The sequence below is a fragment of the Corvus cornix genome, chromosome 5 (genome assembly GCF_000738735.6).
Source record: "Corvus cornix cornix isolate S_Up_H32 chromosome 5, ASM73873v5, whole genome shotgun sequence".
NCBI classification, from domain to species: Eukaryota; Metazoa; Chordata; class Aves; order Passeriformes; family Corvidae; genus Corvus; species Corvus cornix.
The window spans coordinates 14,204,013-14,227,289 of record NC_046335.1 but is presented as its reverse complement, the minus strand read 5'-3'; the positions used below and the strand labels follow the sequence as shown (position 1 = coordinate 14,227,289).

At 39.8% G+C, this 23,277-nt stretch overlaps 1 long non-coding RNA gene across 6 annotated transcripts in view; it reads left to right on the top strand.

The window, feature by feature from the left end:
* Positions 1 to 23,277, top strand: part of LOC104686311 — a 167,200-nt gene that overhangs the window by 77,299 nt on the left and 66,624 nt on the right. For 5 of the 6 annotated variants that reach the window (XR_005602020.1, XR_005602022.1, XR_005602019.1 and 2 more), the window contains one exon: positions 21,281 to 21,399. This is a non-coding gene — a long non-coding RNA (uncharacterized LOC104686311). Of the gene's footprint in view, positions 1 to 12,865; positions 12,886 to 21,280; positions 21,400 to 23,277 lie in introns of those variants that run through there. The other variant, XR_002045226.3, reaches the window with a different exon arrangement.

The following is a 23,277-nucleotide window of genomic DNA, read 5'->3' as shown; positions in this document are numbered from 1 at the left end:
TTGCTTCCACCCAAATGATTTGCTCTTGTGCTGTGAAGACAACCAAAATTTCTGTAGGAATGTATTTTTTTTTCTTTTTTCTCATATTCTTTCTCCTTTAAAGTACTCAGAATTACCACTGTAAATCACTAGCGGGATGTAGCCAATACAGCAGCAGTCTTCACTCTTTAAAATTTAAAGCCCCTGGATACACAAAAGCTATTTTTAGCCTTGAGATCATCTAGGTCCACCCCCCTGCCATGGACATGGACACTTTCCACTAGACCACGTTGCTTCAAGCCCCATCCAACCTAGCCTTGAACACTTCCAGGAACGGGGCAGCCACAGTTTCTATGGGCAACCTGTGCCAGTGTCTCATCATCCTAACAATAAAGAGTTTCTTCCTATCTGATCTAAACCTGTTCCCTTTCAATGTGAAGCCATTAGACTTGCTCTAACAGGTCCATGCCTCTAACAGGGTCCCAGCACTCAGGCTGGGTCTTGCAAGAAGAGAGCAGAGGGGCAGAATCACCTCTCTCCACCTGTTGGTCACACCTCTTTTGAAGCGGCCCAGGATACATTTGATAGTTCCGAGGTGAAGGGGAAGGTTGTCGGGTCACATTCAACTTCTCAGCCAGCATTCCTTCCCTTTCCTGATGTATTAGATACCTACCTGTCAGTCAGTGGCAATGCAGAAGGTGTCTCTTTAGGCCTGGGTATGATCAACTCCCCAATAAAGCAGGTTGCAGCTTTTGTCTCAACCTCAGTGAAAATGAAAAACCTTACAAAGGAAGCCTGTTTATGTCACATGGGTACAACAAGGATGTACCTGCCACGAGTTTGCAGACAATTTTTGACACATACCTACAGATATGTTTATCTAGGAAAACGTGAAAGCAAAATGTAGATAGCTGTGTTTATCCTGCTCTTGCAGCTGTAGCTTCTGACCTTTTTCCATTACATTCCTAAGCACCTCCACTCCTGTCCTTGGGGATCTCACCATTTACTTGTTTGTATAGTCTTCATAACAGTCTTGGCCCCTCTGGATAAACTGCTTTGTAATAATTGCCCCATGTTAATAGTTATAGAGAAAGTAGGTGCACTTCAGACATCACTTTGCATAAGTGCCATATGTGGCTGCCTTTTTCTTTTTAGGTTTTCAACTTAGTTATGAGAATAGTGTCTTTTTGCCCTCCTGCCATAAATGTCTGACTCTGAGCAGCTGAATGTCACTCGGTTTGTTCTCCTGTCTGAAAATAGAGGTGTTCTGAGGTGGGTTTTTTTCAGCACCCAAGGTATTTTTATATGATGGGGTTTAGATACATCCACATTAGAGTGAGAGAAGTATGGGGGCACCTGATTTGAACAGACAGGAACCTTTTTTCTGCCTCAGTGAGTGAGCTGATGCCCAACAGGCCAGCAGGGCATCCTCCCTGATAAGAAGCACCACTGGAGCTTCAGAGGCTCCTCGGAGTTCCACCTGCCTCCTCCCAGCACCTGAAAACACTGCCAGGAAGGGTTTGCTGCCTCTCCACCAGTTCCCAGAGCCTTTCTCCTCAGGTCCAGTTTGAATCTGGACAGGAACCTCATGAATGCCTTCATCCTGGCTCTTTCTCCTCAGGAGAGGTGCTGGGACCGTACCTGTGAGGGAGGGCACTGCCTGGGCTCTGTCTCCTTGCTGTGCTGCCCTGCCAGGCCTCCCTCCTGGTCTGCCCTCCCGCTGCCTCACCCTGCGCCTGCCTCCCTCCCTTCTCTGCGTGAACGGCCACCATGGTGTACTGGCCACCTGCAGGCATCCAGGGGCCAAACTTTGTTACAGGGACATCTGTCCGTCTTGGTAGGCCTCTACATGGAGGAGATAGGGTTGGGATAAGGACAGACCTGGAGGACAATACAACTCGCTGATGACGAATGCATTTTTGTCTCCTCTTCCTCAGGCATTGGGGAAAACTTTGTGTCTTGAGGAGTTTCTCAGGCCAGCAGGCCGAAGGCTTTGCATTATGGTGAGACCTCTCCCTAGAGTCACAGTTTAGTCATTGAGCTGCTCTGCGATGGTACTGAGACACACAAGAACGGGTCAAAATGATGTTTCCCTTGTTGTAGTCATGGGTTTTTTTGTGTTAACAGTGCAACTAGAACAAAAGCAGAGCTCCTAATTTAGACAGCCTGCGTGGGCATGGTGGAAGAGCCAGGCAGTGTCCTAGAAGGAGCACTGACTGGGACCTGATGCTGTGCTTCTGTGAGCACAATTAGCCCTTGGCTTGTGCAGCTGGTGCTGAGGCTGCTTCCAGGGGGAGCAATGTGAGGATTCAGGGTGGGAGCAAAAACTTGGGTGGATGTTCGATCCTGGGGAAGAGAAATGGCATTGCTAACACAGGTGTAAGGTGCTGGCACATGTGGTGGGAGCTTGGGGCAGCAGTCAGGGCTATCCGTGAAAGACATTATGAGAATTTTAAACTGGATGCTTTAAAGATCAAGCTTTTCTTTTCCCTGTGTCATTCCCTCAATAGCATTTTTCTGAGACTGTGCTCTGTTTTCAGTGGGACTACTGGCAGGTATTGCCTCGCAGATGAGGTTTTGCATCACGGATTTCTGCACTTGAACTTGTACAGATTAGTGATTATTCCAGGTCTTACTTAAATGTTTTGTGGTTACATTACTTCTGCTATGAAGAGTATTTAAAAATAACAGGATATTAAATTGGATCTAGTAGCTACTTTCAGTATGCTTCTTTTGAAGGAGAGATCTGTATATGTGTATGTCTTCTTTGCAATTGATGAAAAGGCTTTTTGAGGTATGAAAACCAGTCTAATATCCTTTTTTTTGCAAAATATGAGGAAATGTATATTTATTGGTCAATCTTACCTGCCTTCTTCTGGAAGGTGATTGATAATTTCTGCCTGATGTCAATAGAAAAAGCTTTTAATTATAGTGTCAGTTTGCCTTTGAAAGCAGGTCAGGCTTCAGCACTCAAGACAGAAAGAGTGTGCACATATCACTCCTGACATTTTCTCAGAAGTATTACTGCCTTGCTAACTCACCTATCAAGCATGGTGAATTGTGTTTCTACTCATTGATCACTAGCTTTCCTGGGCAACTGAAAATGTTGTTAGCTATTACCTGACATGATGTAAAATCCATTGAATACTTTGGCAGGTATATTGTGTTAAGAAACTGTATTTTTAAAATGTCCTTAAGAGGATTTTATTTATGTCAATTTGCTTTTATCTTATCCTTGTACTGGCAATATCTGTATTTTAATATGTATATATGCATCAATGTGTCTCTACACCAGCCTTCTTCCGTATTGTTATGATACGCTGTTTTGAACAGTGCATTCATAAATTACGCTGGAAAGGGTTGATTAAGAGAGTGATTTTATTTATCATAGCCACAAATCTTTAAAATCCACAGGGAAGGCTTCACAGCCAATGACGTTGTAATTTTTAATGCCTTTCCTGACCAAGTTTTGGAAATCACGCCTTGTCCCTGAATACCCTGAGGATTATGTATCCCCTTGTCAAAAATGGCAAGGTTGTTATTCACTCGTGTAGTGCTAGTAATGTTCAGGGGCTGTAATCATCTTGTCGTGATCTATGTTATTAGATTTCAGTGGTCTGACAACGATTTATCAAATGCCACTTACTATATCAAGAAGGGCAAGCAAATAAACCTGTCCTGTCCTGTCAGCCTCAGCACCAGCACACATGCTTGCTTCCCGGAGCACCTGAGACATGAAATCCACCAGGGCTGTTTCTGATTCATCTCGCTGTTCAACAAAACCAGGTATTTCTGGAGAAAGTAATTCGTGCGCCCGTTCATCCGTGCATGGGACCCAGTTCATGAGGGACACCTGTGCAGCCAGGCCAGAAATTCCCTTCTCCTATAGCGTTCGGGCGCTCGCTGCCCGGTGGCTGGCTGATTCTTGCGCATCAGGGCACACGTCCGTCCTCTCCGCCGGCCGGGGAGAAGCTTTGCCGGACAGCGGAGCCGCTGGGCCCGCACAGGGGGAGCGGAGTAGCCAAGGGCCGGGTGCCCTCTCTTGGCCACCTTCACAACAGCAGGCAAATCAGGGCTCAAAATAGTGGCTGGCACGGAAGAAAGGGAGAGAGGCTTCACGTCGTGTCTCCGAATTAAGAGAAATGTTTATTTAAATGCAGGCTCAGGAGCTGAGGATGCTAATCTAAACCCACAGTGCCTCTCTAGCTTCGGGTGAGACAAGTGACTCCTAGGTCTCTGTCAGCCCATCCCAGCAATAGGGCTAAGGAACCTCTGCACTGCTCCTCAGGCACTGATAATAGCTACAAATGAACGAGTCAGGGTTCCTTAGCCTGATCCCATGCGGACTTTCCTATTTGGCTCGTGTCATTTATCACAGCAGTCGTTTGCCATGGAATTTACATTTTGATGAAACACCGCAGCTATCATTATTTCAGCAGGATTGCATTTGAGTGGCAGCTGAGGGGTTAAGGCACACATGTGCCTGCATGCTAATGTTAGAACTTTAGTGAGGCTTACTGAGGAACGCCATAAAATTTCTAAGGTTATTCACTTTATCAGCAATCAAACCTACCAGTTCAGGAAGTATGGTAGATCAATCTTTGAGAAAAGCTTGTTCTGGTACTCTAGTGGTTTCTCTGTGTGTAAAATAGAACCAGGACTAGGAGTTTGACGTGGATGATCCTTTGAGTCCCTTCCAACTCAAAATATTCTATGATTCTGTGATTTTGAAAATAAATGATCATTGAAAGAGTATTTAGCATATGAATAAAAATAGGGTGGTTAAGTGAAAAAAACATTTAATCAACGTTTTAACAGTCAGATAAGAATGCCTGTTAACTAATAAACTGACAGTTTAGTGAAAGAGACTTCATCTACATAGAGTCCTTGTCATCCCACTAAAAGAGAGCATTCTACAAAGAATGTAAATTATATTTACTTGCTTGATAGAAAAATTGAATAATAATCTTTTACTTATGCTGAGGACCAAGATAGCTACTGTTTGTAATGGAGCTCAGGTGGTTTATCCCTGCTGAGGATTTAGCCCCATCCTTTTTTTTGAGCTAGATTTCTCAGCACTTTACTTAAAAGTAAAAGGGAACATGGATTAGAGCAAAACTGGGTCTACACACTGAAGTTGCATCCTGCTGCTGTTCCAGTCAGGTTCTAGGTTTAAGACAAGATTGTTAAGTAGCAAACACCATGCTAGGAGTTGAATGCATGAACTTTATTTCCAGCTCTCTTGCTATGTAACTTTAAATATCTCATGAAACCTCTTAACTCAGAGTTGTTGTCTGAAAATTGGTAACTATCACAGGCATGTTTGTGCCTGTGTATAAACTGTGGTTTATGAAGCCCCTTAAATGCTTAGTGGAAAGACATGCTTTGAAGGGTTGTTACTGGTTTGTTGTGTGATGTTGATAAAGACAGAGCAGGTGCCATTACAAGACAGACAGTCCTTACTGGTGGGATGATGCTGGCATTTGCCTGGGTACATCCCATGTTAAATCTTTCACCTTAGACAAAACTATTTGATGCCCAGAGTTTCAAAATTAATTTGAAAAAGGTAAGCACTTTGCATCTTCTGAAGTGCTGTGTGAATTTCCTTAGAATCAGATAACAGAATGATTCAGAGCAAGCTTCAAGCCCAACAGAATGCATATGGATGTAGAGACAAGAAAGACGGGCCACAGTGATAAAAGAGAAGCTCACAGATGAAATATCTGAAGTGTCCACTGAAGAGTGGACAGACATGAATCAGAATCAGTTACCATGCACCGGTTTTAATGTGAGAACCCTTGATATCCTTTGGGCTGCAACAGGCATTTAGATCTTGTTGCAACCAATTCTTGTTCCTTCTAATTAAAACCAGAATGCATTCAATACTCTAATGCAAAGTGCTCATATAAATTACTTGCATTCTTCTACTTGAGTTATTAAGTCAAAACAACCCCACATGAAAAGGGACTGCAGTATGCTCTGACAGCCTATGCACAGTGCTCATAGATAAGAAAAATATTTCCTGAGATGCATGATAAAAAACCAATCCTAAAAACCCTAGTAGGCAGGACAGGGTGTGCAGGCTGCCTGCTCAAGCTATGTATTCATCTTGCATGGAGCTTATAAACAGTGGGTAACATGGTACTATACTTTCATGTGGTTTTATTATTAGTTAAAAAAAACCCAGGGACAGTATTTACATAGCAATTCTATGTTTGGAAAGGTAGGCACTTTTAAGGCACATAGAGCTGACACGCCTCAAGGCTATACCTCATTAGCTTGCTTATGTTACCTAGCTATATATCTCTGGGAATGGAGTAGGTGCTTTACATACAAATGAAAGATGTGGGCGGAGGAGGAAAGGGGGCTGAATTATTCACTTTTCTGCCCTGCAGCTTGTGTAATCGTGCATGCTATGGCAAAGTGGATGTAAAATACCCTAAGCAAGGTTTGAAGCTGGTCTAAGTTAGTACAGCTTGTTGAAGTTGACAAATATCACGGGCAGCTTCTGTGAAGGCTTAGATCTGTGTGATATTCACTGCTGTGAATGACTGCAAGGAATCGGGTCTGAGGTCCCAGGCCTTCTTTATTCATAGTAAATAAACATAGGAAATCAGGGGGAATGATCGGAAAGCAAAATATTTTGCAAAATACTTTGAGTTGCACAGGTTTCCAGACATGTGAGCAGGTAACTGGACTCCATTTAGGCAGATAGACGTCAGCTGGCTGCTCTTGAAGAGTAGGAAAAATAGGTGTCAGAGAAGAATTCCTGTTCCAAGCCATTAATTGACTCTTTTTTTTTTTTGATATTCATAAGCAATCTAGATTGGGAATAAAACTCTTAGTCAATGTGACAGTGGCATGGGTTAGTACACAATGCAAATGCCAGGAAAATGCATAAAAAACCAAATGCAGTTTCTGAGTTAATTAATTGCTCAGCAGTGGTAAAGCAATGTAACCATTTATTAAAATAGACAAGGTTTTGTGTGCAAGTCACAGCTGAATTGGCTGCTAATTAAGAAAGAGCTAATACTCATTTAGATAATAGTCTTGTCAATAATTGTGGACAAAAGGAAGAAAAATTTTATTCACTGGAAAAAAATAGAATTGATGACTTCTGGATATTGAAATCTGAAAAAAAATTAATGAGTTTGAGAGCTATATATACTAAATGGTACCAGATACTTCCTGTTGAGTTACTTTGTTCTATTAGACACCTGCCAGGACACTTTTCTCTCATCACTCATCATTATCATTGGCTATGGTTTTATTGTGTATTTGATAATGTACTTAAGGGACTCTTTAAATACACTGTGTGGGAGTAAAGAGGATGGGAATAAAAATTTGTTTATAATAATTTCTTTGTTTATCTACTGATAGAAATTCCAAACTTCATAATGGGTATAAAGATGCAATTTTGAAATATGTATTTCCAGAACTCAGTGGAGGGATGGTCCAAGTCAGAGATGGAGTTTAGGCTACATCCATGAATAGGCTCAGGTCTCAGAGAACATACATGGTGACATGAATGGCTTGCAGAGTGATTCATGGTGGCTTTCCTGGGGAGAGATGGGCAATCCAAAATGAAATACAGAAAGGAGAGCTCCCAGTAATAATAGTATGTGCAAGGACACTCTGAAAATTATTCTTTCAGTTCTGATGGCAGCATCCTAATATGTTTCATGGGCCAGGACCTTGCTTTGTTCTTTCAAAAAATCTGATCAGTATTGGCTCTTTCCATTTACATGACCATCGGTCCCTGTCATAACCATCTTAAAGGATTATTTAGAGGTTGTGACTTGTCTGGAAAGTGAGATTTGCCCTTCTCAGCCTTCCAAAAATTTATTTTATAGATTTATGCCTTAGAGAACAAATACCTGGGCTTTGCAAGAAGTAGATCTGAGTTCTTCAGGTCAAACAGGCAAATTGCACGATGTGAGCCAGACGTCACCTTGATTGCAGACATCAGACAGAAAACTTCATAGTTCTTTTTGCGACACACTCCTGCCACTTCCTCTGGCAAAGATTTCACTTTCCTCTATACCAGACCAGTTTGTATGCTATTCTATAGACCCTAGGGGTAAGCTTTGGCATATCTAATCTTAGAGATCTCTAGTGTAAACTTCAGCTTCTGAGTGAATCTTTGAGATTCCCTTTATAGACAATAAGGAACAGGACTGTCTTGAGCAAAGTCTAATTGTATTGTAAAGCAGATGTGCAAAATAGGTTGGGTGAATCCTGCCTAAAAATACATATTTCTTTCCTCTAGAGTGTTGCTGCCTGTTCTGAGCTTCGCCTCCCCCTCCCAAAGACACGTGCTCCTGCCCATGTGCTCCGAGCTCCTTTGTTCCAAGCGCGGGCAAAGCCAAATGTAACTCAGACAGTGTCTGATTGGCCGGTCACCCTGGGTCCGCCCCCAGTCCTCCCCTTCCCCCTTCTCCTAATAAAAGATGGTCGAGGGGAGGCTCCGCCCTCTCTCTCAGCTCAGCTACTTTCCTGTGAACATCTCTGGTTGTCTGTCGCATTTGAAAGCTTCTAACTGCAGGGAATTGAGTGAGCAGGGAGCTATATTTCTCCCTCTTTGCTTCTGCTGATGGTATTTGCTTTGCAGCTGATTCAGGTACCGATTTTAGAGCTACTAAAGTGCTAGATCGCCCGTGCTACCTCTCTAGGCTGCTCAAGGCTTTCTAAGGCATTGAAATACAAGCGCTAGCCGGTATAAAGCTGAAAAGATACCTTCCACACTAGAGAGCTTCAGGTAACTAGCTCAAGATACACTTCTAGAGAGAAGCATGCATATCATTGACACCTGTATAAGATAAATCCCTCTCTAGAGTTCATCTCCCACCTCTAAAAGCCGTTGAAGGAGGTAATAGAGGGTGAGAAATAGACACTGCTCCTGTCTCCTTCAACTTCTCTGTCTCAGGCTTCTCTTTTAAAATTTACAGAAATTACACTCAATTGTAATCTGTTGTCCTGTTGAGATAACCAGAAAATGAGCGTTTTGTTAGTGGCCGTTTTGTAAGGATCTGTCTGGAAGCCTGCATGTCTTCTATTTTGCTTTTCTAAAAAGGTTCAGTGAAGAGAATGAATCATTCTAAGTCAGTTGGAGTTAGATCAGCTTTTTTTGGGAAGATTTTTATGTGTTTTACCTATTCCTCTTTTCTGAAGTTAATTTCTTACATTGTTTGTGTTTGGGACAGTTTCCCCCTTGTAAACTCTGAGCATAGTATAATCATAGAAAAACTAGTATTCATGTAATTCTTTCTTTTTTTGCTTCTCCACATCTGCTGTTCATCTGCATTCTGAATGTTCTGAGTTTAGGGACTTGTTCCTTGTGGACCGTGTGAACTCACAGTTAATTGACCTTGACATTGATCAGTGAGATGTGACCAGTTAACTTGACTCTAAAACATATTTTAGCTGGCAGTTTTAATTTTCAGCATTTTTAATGGAAAATGCAATGATACGTTGCAAGATGCTGGATGCCTTGGAAACCCATAACATTTACAAAATAATCACCAAATGTAAAGAAATAAACTAGCTGTTGACAACTTGTGGCAAAGAGGAGACTTGATCAAGCTTCACTTCGAACGTTGGAAGATGCTGACTGTATCATCAAAAAGTCATGAATGTGTGTGCTGATAGAGGGATTTCAGTCCTGCGCGCCTATTGCTACATAGCTTTAGGTTGTTTTTCTTCAGGTCTAAGCCAATTTTCAAGAAACTGTTCTGTAGGCAGATAGTTCTGCCAAAAGCCCCTCAAACAAAACCAAAATAAGTCATGTGCTTAACTCAATCTTTACAATTTGGAATTTTTGGAAAATAAATATATAAATCGCAATTCTAATTTTCAAGTCCTTTCCAGTGAACATCCATGTCATCACCTGTCAACAATCTCCATGTAACAAAATATATTATTATGGAGGTTTCACAGATAGCAATCTATAGATATATCATGGATAGTCTGGGAAGTGGGAAGTCATTATTTGTCAAGCTTATTCTAATAAACACTCATTCACTTGGGCTTTGTTTGCAGTTCCCAAGCTGAGAAATGCAATTTTGTGGGATTGTTTATTTTGCAACTTAATTCTAAAGCAGGAGGGACAGGCCTTACTTGGCAAGGACTGCAAACACTTCTGAATCTAGAGATTAAGTCTGCTTGTCTCTGACTGTACTTGATGATTTTTTGATTACTAGTGCTGATAAATATAAGGGCTTAACTAATGGCCATAGAGTGAGGATAAAAGAGGTAATTTGCTCAAGGGGCTTAACACTAACACCTTGAAAAGAGAATCTTTGGATTGAATTCAGCCATACACTCGTGTAAGAACCATCTATTGCTATTTATTATGACTTCAAAACCCCACCTCTTTAAATCACAAAATCATCAGTGTTGGAAGAGACCTTCAAGACCATCTTGTCCAACTGTCTACACAGCACCACCATAATCACTCCTAAACAATATCCCCAAGTGCCACTTCCAGATGCCTCTTTGAATACTTCCAGAGACAGTGACTTCACCACCTCCCTGGGCAACTAATTTCAATGCCTAAGCCCTCTAAGTGGGGAGAAAAAAAGAAATCTAAGCACAATTTAAGGCTATTTCCTCTTGACCCTTCACTTGACACATGTCAGAAGAGACTGAACCCACCTTGCTACAATGTCTTTTCATGTGGTTGTAGTGAGAATATAAAGTCCCCCCCTGAGCCTCTTCTTCCTCAGACTAAACACCCCAGTTCCCTCAGCTGCTCCTCATAAGACTTGTGCTTCAGACCCATCCCCAGCTCTGCTGCCCTTCTCTGGACACGCTCCAGCACCTCAATGTCTTTCTCATTGTGAGGGGTCCAGAACTGAACAGAGGATTTGAGGTGCGGCCTCACCAGTGCCAAGTACAGGGGGACGATCACTGCCCTGGGCCTGCTGGCCACACTATTGCTGACACAGAATTCCAGGATGGCACTGGCCTTCTTGGCCACCTGGGCACAGCTGGTTCATGTTCAGCTGCTGTCAACCAGCACCTCAGGTCCGTCCTTTTCTGCTGGGCAGTTTTCCAGCCACTCTGCCCCCAGTCTAGAGCTGCAGGGGGTTGTTGTTACCAAATGTTTTAATAAGTTTTGTCTTGAACAGTATAGAGGATCTAGTAAGTGTTGTGTATATTTATAGAAAGACATCCAAGACATTGCTAGGAGGAAGGTATTATCCAAAGATGGGAAAAATTGAATTGATGATGATATTATTCTTCATAGTTGTAAATATTATCAGGCATACATTTACAAAGACGCAGTCCAAGCTCATGAATTGTCCATTGGATTAGAAATCCTCATATTCAGGTCTATTTTGTTTTCCTATATTTGAGCACATTTATGTTAGATGTGGAAGTTCTTTCAGTCTTGTTAGGTATTTTTATAGAGACTGTGTGCATGCAATAAAGTCTAGTAAAACTAATGGCCTCTAAAAGTCTGTGACCAAACATTCTGCAATTTTCTTTGATTTAGGAACATGAACAAGCATCAAACTTACAACAAACTTCAATGCAATTCTCTCGCAGTTTATTCAGTGTGAGAACAAAACTTTACTAAGTGCTTGAGATTCACTTGGTCTCTGTCTCAACCTTTGTCTCTCATCAGGTTCATCAAAGCTTTTAGGAGATACAGAAGCTTTTTGATGAAAAGCAGACTAGGTCTGAATTGATAGCAGGATGATACTGAATTTTGATTTTTTTTTTTTTTTTGGCAACCCTGAAGTTTTTTTAAAGCAATGTACAGTGGCTTTTAACAGGAAAAAGGTGTGATCATAGACAGTTTAAAGTAGAGCACCTAGACAGGAAAACATAATATTTCTCTTCATTCCCCCAAGCGCTTAAAAGCATCTGGTAGCTGATGAACCTTTCAGTCTAGTGGGAAAGTAGAAGTTCAGTGTTAAACTGGAAATGTCATGCAAGTGTCAGATTCGTTATCTTTTGAGGTGTCTCACAGCTTTTACCTACACTCTGGCCGAGCCCTTTTCAAGAGATGGTGATGCCTCTGAAAGGCATTAATGTTTTTATTTTTGTTATCAAGAAACTTTCCCTCCCTTTCACTGCTAAGTTAAAAATAAAGATGAGAAAAACTAGCCAAGCAGTTCTCTCTCTCCTCTTAAATTACCTTGATTGTTGTAGTTCCAAACAGGCTTATTTTCCAGCTTTGTCTGGCTGTTTGGTAGGCTGGTAAAGAGATGAAAAAATTACTTTTGTAGAGCGAGACTCAAGGAGAAAATATTGAAAACTTCTTTTAGGCTGTTTCCTCTTTGATTACTAACTTCTTTCCTTTCAATGCAGGTATTTGGGTAACTGTTCAATCAAGATCTTTCTTAGAGGCCATTTGGCAACGGTATAAGGATATCTCTGCCAGGGTCACCTCACTCCATTTTCACATCCATCCTAACAGCTTCACCATCCCCCTGTATCCTACTGCAGCTCAAATCTCCGTGTAGACTCCCCATAACTGCCTGTCTCTCACCTTTATCCCTTTAGGCTTTGTCTCTCCAAGAAAACTCCTCCCTGCTATTTTACTCCTGGCTCTTCCTCTTTTATCTTCTGGTTGTCCATATCCCTAGGCAGTGAATCACAGAGTCCTAAAGGGGAAGTGAAGTGCCAAAATAGGGTGCCTGGATAGTTGCTGCTTTTGGCAATGACTCCAGCCCTAGCAGAGCCTGTTTTCGTGCAGTCTCACTGTGGAAAGTAGGCGGGAGTTGGGTGCTTCATGTCACTCCAGTACATTTGATCCAGGTCTGAAAACAGCCTGGCTGGTACTCAACCCTTCTTTGCCCTCCTCCTCTTGCTGCCAGATGCAGTCTTTTTCTTTCCTGAAAGCTACTGATCATCCTCCTTCAGTCCGATGGCCTTCAGGAAAACAGGGAATTTCAGGTATGTGGTCTGAGAAATTCCTTCATTTTCTCATCAGTTTCTGCACTGACTGCAGGAGGGCAACAACACAACTCCACTTTTCTTTTTCAAACAAGGCACCTAGCTGGCAGTGCCTTTAAACACAACATTTTAGAGGGAGATGCCAAAAGCATAATAAACAGACTGAAATTATAAATCCATTGCTATCACAGAGCTTACAAGTTCTTAGCTGACTTGCCTGTGCATAGCTGGTTGTTTTCTTTTTGCATAGCAGCCTGTAATTAAAATATTCATGTGCAGATTGCAGTCCATTTAGGGCTGAATGCTGCTAGATGCTGAGCAAAATTTGAACAGTGCTGAGAGATCTCAGCTGCCAAGGAAGAGAGGAGGCTCAGAGTAGTCTGAGTTGGCCAGCATCTGGCAGACTGCCTTAACATTGATTTGTTCTTATGTTAGGATAAAACTGGCAAGGAACAGGAAAGCAGTTTAAGGCTCAATTAACAAACAGACTTTAAAAAATGTATTTCACTTTCTGCCTTAGGCTTTGCCTTAGGGTTAGCTCTGTTCACAGAGCTAAGACTAAAAGAAAAAACTGCTTATATACATAATATCCTGTAAACAGTTATCCCCTGTATAAGGGCAATTCAAAATATATCAATGTCACAGACACTCTGGTATGGTAATCAATCAGGCTGGTATTAGGTCAAATTATTCAGTAGAATAGCTAAGATTTATTTGTAAAAGGTTTGTTTGTTTGTGTGTTTGAAGTTTTCATAGTGTTTGAACTGGAAAAAATAAAAATAAAATAGTCTCTTTTGAATTTGGGCATACATTAGGCTGGGCTGAAGAAGTTATATGGCACAAGGAGACTATCGTTGTCCTAGTCATGGAGAATATTGTGGAGGAAAAGGTAAAGCTTTCCTGCTGTTGGGACATATGTTAGATAAATATATTAATTATGGCAGTGGCTACTTCTTTCCCGTTGCACTTCACAAATGTGCAGAGGGCCTATGCTGTAACCATGGGTAGTTTTGACTAACTCACTTGTGAGTTCTTACAAAGGCTTATGTTATGGCAAAGAAGAGTGGTTTTTTTTGAGAAGTGTTTTTGGAAAAGCAGTGAAAGTCATCTCTGCAGAATGACTGTGACTGGGGCCATGGTACTGTGATCACCTTCTAGGAGCTACTGCCTGGAGAGAGGATGTCCCACTGCTGCTCTCCCTATCTGCAAAACATCTAGGAGACTGGGGATTTGAAACTCTTCAATGCATTACAATCTTTGTACTCCCTTAATGGGGTCAACAGCCATACTATCCTTGGCTGAATTTTCTGAGGTTTTGCAGAGGTCTTTGTGCAGAAGTTAAAAGCTAAAACAATAAAATGGCAAGACAAGCATCCATCTGCTTTATCTTGTTAAATTTATTTCTGATTATCTGACTTTATGAGACCTTTTTGCCTCTCTTTCCAGGTGATATCAAGAGAGAATAATTCCTTCCAGAGCAAAGTGATTCACTGTTAGTCTACATTCTGTTTGTCTATACAGTTTCCCTAAGTTGCTGTGACAGTAGTGATAAAGGAGATCTACTTCACCCTTCTATGTATTTTTTTCATTTTGGAGAATAGAGAAAGAGTGTGTCTGATCACACACCCTATTTGCTCCCTTTGGAGAAAGCTGCAGAGAAATATTTCTAAATTAAGCTGATTCAAGGTTTCTTAGCACTGTAAAAAACCAGATCCTGCTGCCCACAAGATTGAGCTTGGGGGTGCTTATGTTATGGGGAAGAAAGAGAGCAGAAAGAATATGGGACAAGATGTTGCACAGAGAGATAATGAGTTTGGAGAGCCAGGAACAGGATGCAGGGCTGACCTTTGGGAAGAAGGCACACCACCTCTTTTCTTTAGCAAGAAAACCACAAGAACCAGCCCCCTGGAGTTTATGTAGGCTATAAGCAACTGAGCAACTCAGCCAATTGGCCTCAAAGAAATACAGAAATATCATTGCATTCTCTCTTTCTTGATGGGAGCTTCTCTGCTGAACTTACATGAAAGGCACAGCATGGGATGTAGGCTGAGGAATGGCAGATGCCCCTCTGCTGTTCTCTGTTCACTGCTCATGTTCAAATCTGTAACAAGGAGCTGATCTAAGAGTGACAGTAAGAGAAAAAACCATTCAACTAGCCTCTTATAAAGGTTAGACAAAATATCATATTGGGATGTTTGGTTTGGTTTTTCTTTGTGTTTTGTTTTTATTTCATATCAGCTGCACAATTTGAGGCTTAAAAATAAGGATGATATGTTATTTTCGTAAGTCTGAAGAGTCCCTTTGAAGGTTAATTTATCATAAAGCTTGTAATGCTTATGATAAATTACCTTTTTCATGAAAAGTTGAATAATGGCCATAAATAAGTACAGGATTTCCTAATTGTATCCAAGTGGTAGTAACTGATATAAGTATATAAAATGTTTTAATAAATAGTATGAGTAACTAGTTCTTAAAGGAAACTTCTTTTGCAATCAGACGATGCTTTTTTATATTCATTCTTTCTAGGGAATTGAAACTACAGTTGTTATCTAGATTATGTAAATTCAGTTGCAATGGAAGTTTAATTTTATTTTTTAAAGATGTATGATATGAAAAAATACTAGAGTATTTAAAATTTCCCCTTGAAAAGTCATTCAGATTTTAAAGAGCAGTCACTATTAAATATTACACTTGGTTAAAGATGGATAGTAGTTTTTTCATCTTTGCTGAGACTGGATTTTTCCCTGCAGTCCAGAATACCTGAGTGCTTTGTCTTCTCTGGGGGGTGAAGTCCCTAATTTTCTTACTATGATATATTTTAATGTGGCACCTGCTGCTGTTCTTGGAAGTCTTGGGAGGCTTATTGACAATCTTGTTTTAAACACAGATCAAATAACACGGGTATTGTCTAATTTTTTTTCTCAGATCTGTTTCATTGTCTACCCCTATCATTTCATATCTTAAGATGACAGGGCATGAAATTGTCTACCAATTTGCCTGGTAGATCTGAATTCAAGTGGAATCCCTCCGTATTATGTTCATCATAATTAACCATTCATGTTGCATCAGCAGGAAAAAGTCCTCTGAAGAACTTTCAAACACCCTTGTTTTTTGCAAGATTCAGTCATAGATTGACTACCTTATATTTTGTTAATCAGGCAGAGATGTTGCACATCTTTATCTGTAATGCCTTTTTCAGCTCTGCCTGTATAATCCATTCCTTTCATTTACCTCCTTTTTTCTGCTTTTCTATTCTGCACTGCATGCCTATTTATCCCTTCTCAAATAAACAGTTCACAACTTTTTGTGGTATATTCCACAGAATCCCAGCTGACAGTCTGTGTTTGGCTTTTATGCATACTTGAGTGGACCTTGTGCAATTGGAAAAAAACCCTGACTGGGTTTAGGTGGAATTGCTTGTGGTATAGATAAAGACAAAACTGGTTTGTTAAGTGTGTAAAGTCTCCAAAATTCAGTGCAGGGTAAGGAAAGGAGTGGATAAAAAGGAGATCTTCTTGGTATTCTGAGAAACTCCCAGCTAGTTATTTGGTACCCTGATATTTCCAAATACTGTCTCATGTATAACCACAAAGATGCTTGCAAATGAGTGAGGCTCATAAAGAAAAGAATCATTATGACATTTCAGCTCCTCAAGAAATGATGTCTGCTGAGTGTGTGTGTAAGGATGAACTTACGTCTAGAAAGCACAGTTTATAATGATAACCTGTGGTTCTTTCCTACCTTTACCTCAAACTGCTTGTAATTCACTTAATTTCTCTCTTTCTCAGTGGCTATAGCAATACAACTTCTTCACCTTGAAAATAAAACTGTAAAGCACAATTTTGTTTCTCTCGAAAAGCAGTGTAGTATGCATTTGTTGAGAATCAGTTTGGGATTCATGGACTGAAAGAACTTTTTTCCTTTCTTTTTCTCCTTCCCATAAAAATTATTTGCACTCCTGACCCCTCTTCCATCCTCCTCATGTTCTAGTTGCTTGTCAATATATGAACTCTTGGATATGGCAATGTTTCATGCAGGGCCACTGCACTATTTGTAGCTTCTCTGTGATTAATATTCTGTCATTTAAGTCCAGTCCTGTGTTCCTAATGTCAAACTGGTTTTGTTCAATATGATCAGAAAGGTAGCATATGTTTCCATGTTGAGTCCCACTGCCATTTCTGGAGGTATCTCCTATTAATCAAGAAGGCTACTTTGTCATAGTGCAGCTAAAGTTATCACCAAACTTTTAAGTACAAAGTTTGAATAATAATGACTCCTCTTTTGCTAAATGGAGTTAACACAGATGAATAGCTTTCCTGATGGTTTATTATATCAGTCTTTCAGAACATTGACTGATTTGTTTTTATTACCATGAAAGCTTTTGTCTTATGAAAATTACTTGGGACCACAGGTCAATGTTTTTCATGTCACATTTCTATAATAAGTACATTGCTTTATTATACTTTGTATTCTGCCACTGCAACCTGTATGTCAGTTAAATTTATTTGTCATGATACCACTGCCAGGCTACCATTAAATTGTTAAAGGATATTCAGGAAATGTTGTTGCAGTAACCTTTAGAGGAAGACATATGGAAATGGACTATAACTGTTAATTAACATTTCGAACCACAAACCTTCCAAAGTATAAGGCCTGGTATGGATCACTACACATGAGCAGAATACTTAGAGGGATGATGATCATGCTTTTCCTGAGACAACAGATGCTTCAAGTTCAAATTGCCTATCTATCTATTTAAACTAGGAGACTAAACTGTTAAAGAACAAAAATGAAGTCTAGAGAAAGATTGAAATTTATGTCTCTCTTCTGTCCATCCACACCAATCTCAAAAATAAAATGGCCTGTAACTCTTGTCTGTTTCAACAGTGTTTAAAAATTGCAGCTCACAGAAGAACAGAGAGCATAAGGGATGCATAAGAAAAGAGAACCCATGGGAGAAGCTCCTGAGGTGTTTCAGGTTAAGCTGAACCAGGGATCCCAAGTCTTGGATACATCACACTCCCCACTGGAGAAGGCAATGACAGAGAAGAGGTTGCTGTCTCTGAGCTAACATGCTGTGATGCTTCCCAGACATGTCCTGGGAATAAAAAGTTGGACTGCTTGCAGATAGGCTGAAGCTGGGGAGGATTAAACTTTCCTGCTCCAGACATTGTGATCTCGAACAAGATTGGTATGTTAAGGGATATTTAGAACATTAATTGTTCATGCATCAGAGCTGGTCAGAATTCCTGAAGCTAGAGTTCTTAATGCTGATGCCATAGTAATATAAGTAGCTGAAGATGACATAATCCATCACTGTTGAAGAAAGAGTCTCACTGCTCTTCTGCCTGTTAAACTTTGATTTACATTGATTCCCTGACATGGTTTGGTGTGGGGCTGCACAAATCCTTGTGGCAGCATAAACTATCATAGGAACATGCTGGATTTTTGAAGGTGGGAGAAACAGGGAGCTGTGCGTACCAAAACAGGTTTGGAGTTACAGTGGGAACAGTAGTCCCAACAGGCAGCTGCTAACAACATGGAATAGGGATAAAAATAGAGTGAGGTTGAAGCAGGACATGTGCTTGTAGCCCAAGCAAGTATGGTTAGGTGAAAATATACATGGGTAAGTATGATATGTGTGAAAAGCAAAATGATAGACAATGAAAGGAAATCCACAGGCTTGAGAAGACAGAATTGTTTGCTCTGAAAGGAATGATGTTGTCTATCAAATCTGGCAGAAAGCCCCAATTTTGCCAGGTTTGATCTGCCTGACCTCACTGTATGTAAGCCTAAGCTGCGCAACAATCTGAAGAGTGTAAAAAATGGGAGGGGTCAATTGCATACAAGTTTTTTTCCTGTGGACACTAAGGTAACTGAAGTAAATTGAAAATTTGTGGTGAACTCAGACAACGGACTGAGTTGTCTCTGTTCAATCAAAACTTTGATTGAATCAAAGTTTTTGTACTTTCCTAAGCATTAGATTTCATAGATGGCACTGTGAATTCTGGTTATGTACATGTGGGTAGGTAGCTATTCTCACAGCACCTCTCCAAGTATTAGCTTGTTTTCCTTCTTTTGGGTTATTGCCTGGCACAAACAGTATAAAATAGGTTGCAGGAGCTCAATAATCAAGCTTAAAATATTCAGAGAATGCAGCATTAGAATTACATATTTGAGAGGAAAAACTATTTAAAGATAGAAATACGGGACACCAATATAATTATTGTTTCCATTGTTCCATTGTTCACTGTTGTCTCACTAGGTGAAAACTAAAACAGAGGCTTTGGAAAGAACTGCAGTGTATCTTTCATGCAGGTTCCTTCTCACTACAGTGTATTTCAGCTTCCAAAATTACCCTTCTGGAAAGGTTCTTCCTACTTAATCCACTGCTTTCATTAGAGTTGTTCTTTTTCATTATTCCTTATAAGTTTAGGGATAATCAGCAAATATCAAAATTTCTTGCTTTTCTGAAAGCAGTTTCTCTATGAAACAAGTGTGGATGTCCACAAGTTCTTCTTGAGTTTTGGAGTAGCAGTAAACCCCTAACTTGTTTAAGTATTTGAAGTTTTCACTTGGCTTGGATGAAATAAAATATATTGTAACATAGACATAGAAAAAGAGAAATTGCTTTAAGGAATATTCCAATGCAGTTCACTAACCATCAAGTATTGTTCTACTTCTCTGAGCTTAAATCTCTACTGACATGAATCTTTTATATCCTGCAGTGCAAGTTGTACTACTTGGATAACTAATACAGTTAAAGCAGAGATTTCATTAGACCTGAGAAAGTTTGGAATTGGTTGTGATTGTTGAGCAATTGAGTCTCCACTTTGTGGCAGTGGAAATTTTTTATGTTTTAATAAAAAAATATTCTTGAATGTATTCCTGAACTTGATTTTAGCCATCACTAGTTTAAAAAAAGAAAGAAAACATAATTTGAAATGTGTTTTTGAGACAGCAAGACAGCAGTTTGAAGGTATATTTTCTGTGTAGTAGTACATGTTGGTTCCTCTTTTTATCTGTGGCTTTTAATGTGAGTTTATTAGCATGGAAATTAGAATGATGACGTTAAATAAGATGAGCAGACAATGACAGAAGAATAAAGGGGAATTGTGACAGTCACAGAGGCAGGTCTAACAAAACCATGGCCAAAGGTTTTCTGTATCTATATATAATACTGTGCCAAATTCAGCAACTGCTACAGTGGGGATTCTGTAACATGATGTGTCAAACAAGGAGGCCCATGGGAAAGAAATATATATGGACCGATTCTTGAGCATTGCAACTGTTTATGGAAATTATGTGTACTGAAATATGACATGTTTTACCTAGAGTAGGACAAAACATAAATATTGAACATTTTATTTGTTTAAAAAACATACTTGGGCCTATCCTAAAACCAATCATGTTTTTACCCCAAAATGGGCCAAAAAGATATTAATTTATTTTGCTTAGAACTCCAAGGTGATACTTTGATGAACTTCATGAGGTTTCTGCTGTCCTGTTTCCTGAGTTTATTAGGGTCCCTATGTATTGGATTGTGGCTTGGTATCTGTTGTAGCCATCATTTCCCTAAAATGGACATATGTTAGCCTTGTTTACACTCATTAGGGCCCTCCTCTGATTGCTGCAGTTTTCCCCAGGTGATGGGCAGTAACCTCACAGTCATGCTGGAGATCTCTGTGGACAACTAAAGGAGCCCCTTACACTGAGTATGTCCAGTCTGTAGGCAGTTCCTGGACTACTGCTCCCCTGCTGATGATTGCTCCTCTTCTTTGCAGAAACACAAAGGTCCAGGAGCAGCTTTTACCTGTGAAGACAAAGGCAAGAAAGGCATTTAACCTTTTCAGTGCAAGTTCTCTGCCCTTCAGCACACCCATGTTTTCATTGATCTTCCTTTTGCAGGCTCATGGACCTGTAGTATCCCTCTTTGTGAAGTCTTTGAGCACCAGATGGTTATGTCTTTCCTGATTTTGTCCCAAAATATTAAGTTGTAATTGTTTACCTCCCTTTTCTTGCTTAAATTCTTGTACATTCACTTTTTGCATTTTAGCCATCATGAGTGTCATCAGGCTTCCTAAGCTAGATGACACTTCCCTTTTTTACCTTTTTTTGAGTTCATGGTGTTTTGCCTGTTGCAAATATCCTGTAAATAGCATCTTGTGTAGTCTTTTTCCCATGACTTGGTTGGAAAAGAGGAAACAGTCTGATAAAGAAAATTTCAGTATAAACAACCTGTTTGACAAAATTGTAATAAAATGCAAAAGTTATTAACAGAAATTGTAGGGCTACTTCCTTTAACAAAAAATGTTTTACTGCTGTTGATAAAATGATGTATTTTTTCTTATTCAATTTGTTTGTTATTAATCTCTTCTCTCCCCACTATCCATAGGAAATGAATACTGTGTACCCAGACAGCCATAAACCTTCAGCTGCAGACCACTGACAGAAGTCTGTAGACCACCAGTTTGGGAAACCTCTGCTTTAAACTCTAAATGATTCAACATTTGTGTAAGTCAGACATATTCTGCTATTATATAACTAAATAATTTTATATCCATGTTCATTGTAATGCTAAGAGGTTCAGACAGTGTATGAACTGTTTACTCTTGCAAATGGTCTCTCTAATAATAAGGTGAACAAACTGAAAGTGTTTGTGAACTCTAAATATGGCCTTAAAATGTGCAGGAAAAGCTGTGTGCTGTTTGCAGGCTGTTAAAGAAATCCTTGCTACAGTGACATGTTTTGTAATGCTTACATGGTTTGAGTTGTTTTGGTTTTTTTTAACATGAATCTTTGGCTGAAAACAATATTCTAAACAACTAAGCTCCTCTTATATTGTTATTTAAGGCAAGGCTCAGATATTGTTGTTTATAATGCAAATGACTCATAGAAAGTACAGAGCTGAAACAGAGAATTTTTTTTTTCCCTAACTGAGTATTTCAGGCAAAGACAAATAGTGGTATTTAAATTTTTACTTCCTCTGTTTCTCTGACCTTTTTTTACTTTACATACATAGAGATACTATGGAAATGCAAAAGCATTACAAGGGGAGAAAAATTTGACTAATATAGGTTGAAGTGTTTTATGAATGGAAACTGAAACACAAGCTGTAGGGAAATCACTTAAGTCACTGCTGAGATGCATTCATCTCTGGTAGTGCATAAAAGTTAATTAACAGTGCAGTGAACTGGAGGCAATTCAGAGAGAAGCATTATTAGATGAGGATGTACAAAGAAAGTGAAATGTCTTTCAGTTTACTGACTAAGGATGAATATCTACTAACGTCCACAAGTGACCTTGACAGCAAGGAGGAACAGTCTGACTGGGGATGTTCCTTGGGGTGTTCTCTCTGTGGGATTAATAGGATAAAAGAACAGGTGATCAGGTTGTGATGTGAAAGACTAAGGCCTTTTCCATCCTAATGTCTGGCAGCTGTTGAGGCTGCATCCATATAGCCTCTATATGCAGAAAAGAAAACATTTTTACTGATTGAGCACACTCATATAGGGCCACCTAATGTAAATTACACTTTTCTGTTGTATATATCTCAACTGAAAGTAGAGAACAGCAAAAGCCACTGAGGACTGGATACTGAATTCTAAACTTGGATAGATTTCAAGACAAGGAATAGTAAAGCCATTGTTTCGTGTATTTAAAGCTAAACTAGAACTACTGCTTAAAGTATTTTGAGAACAGTTCTGCCCTCACAAGGGGGGGGACTTAATACTCTTAATTAATCATTTTTGACTGTATTTCTTGTTATGGGATGACAGAGTTTCCTAGTGCCAGCCCTGGATAGGCTTACAAGAGCTATTAACCTCAAACATCTATTTGCATAGACTTTCCTGGTTTTATTCTGGTTACTCCTTTGTTGGAACACTTGGTGGAAAATAGGTGATTAATCTGTGCCTGCTCCTGACAGCTGAATTTTCCTATCTTCAGTTTTCTTACCATTTTCTAGATAGATTTGGGATATGGAGTTTGTGAATAGTAACAGGCTGCTACTGGTGTGATCAAGGACAACTAGATTTCAAAAAAATCCTCAAATTTCCCTTGATTACATGTCTTCTGCTGTCAGTTTCTTCTCTCCTAGATTTTTCAGGATTTTCACTTGCTGTAGCTTCTCCATGCATGTTACACAAGTTCCTACGTCACTGTCAGAATTATGGGACTTTAAAATTTTAGCCCTATTTCTTCTATTCAAATGGTAAAATGAGATGGATCTATCTGCATCTTTATTCAGGTTAAGAATAATTGATATTCTAAAAAATAATTTCCAATCCAATATGTGATCAATTAATGTCCAGAAGCTCTCTTTCTCTATTGATGTCCAGAATGAAGGTTAAGAAGTGCTGCATCTTATTTTGAATATAACAAAGTTGTAAA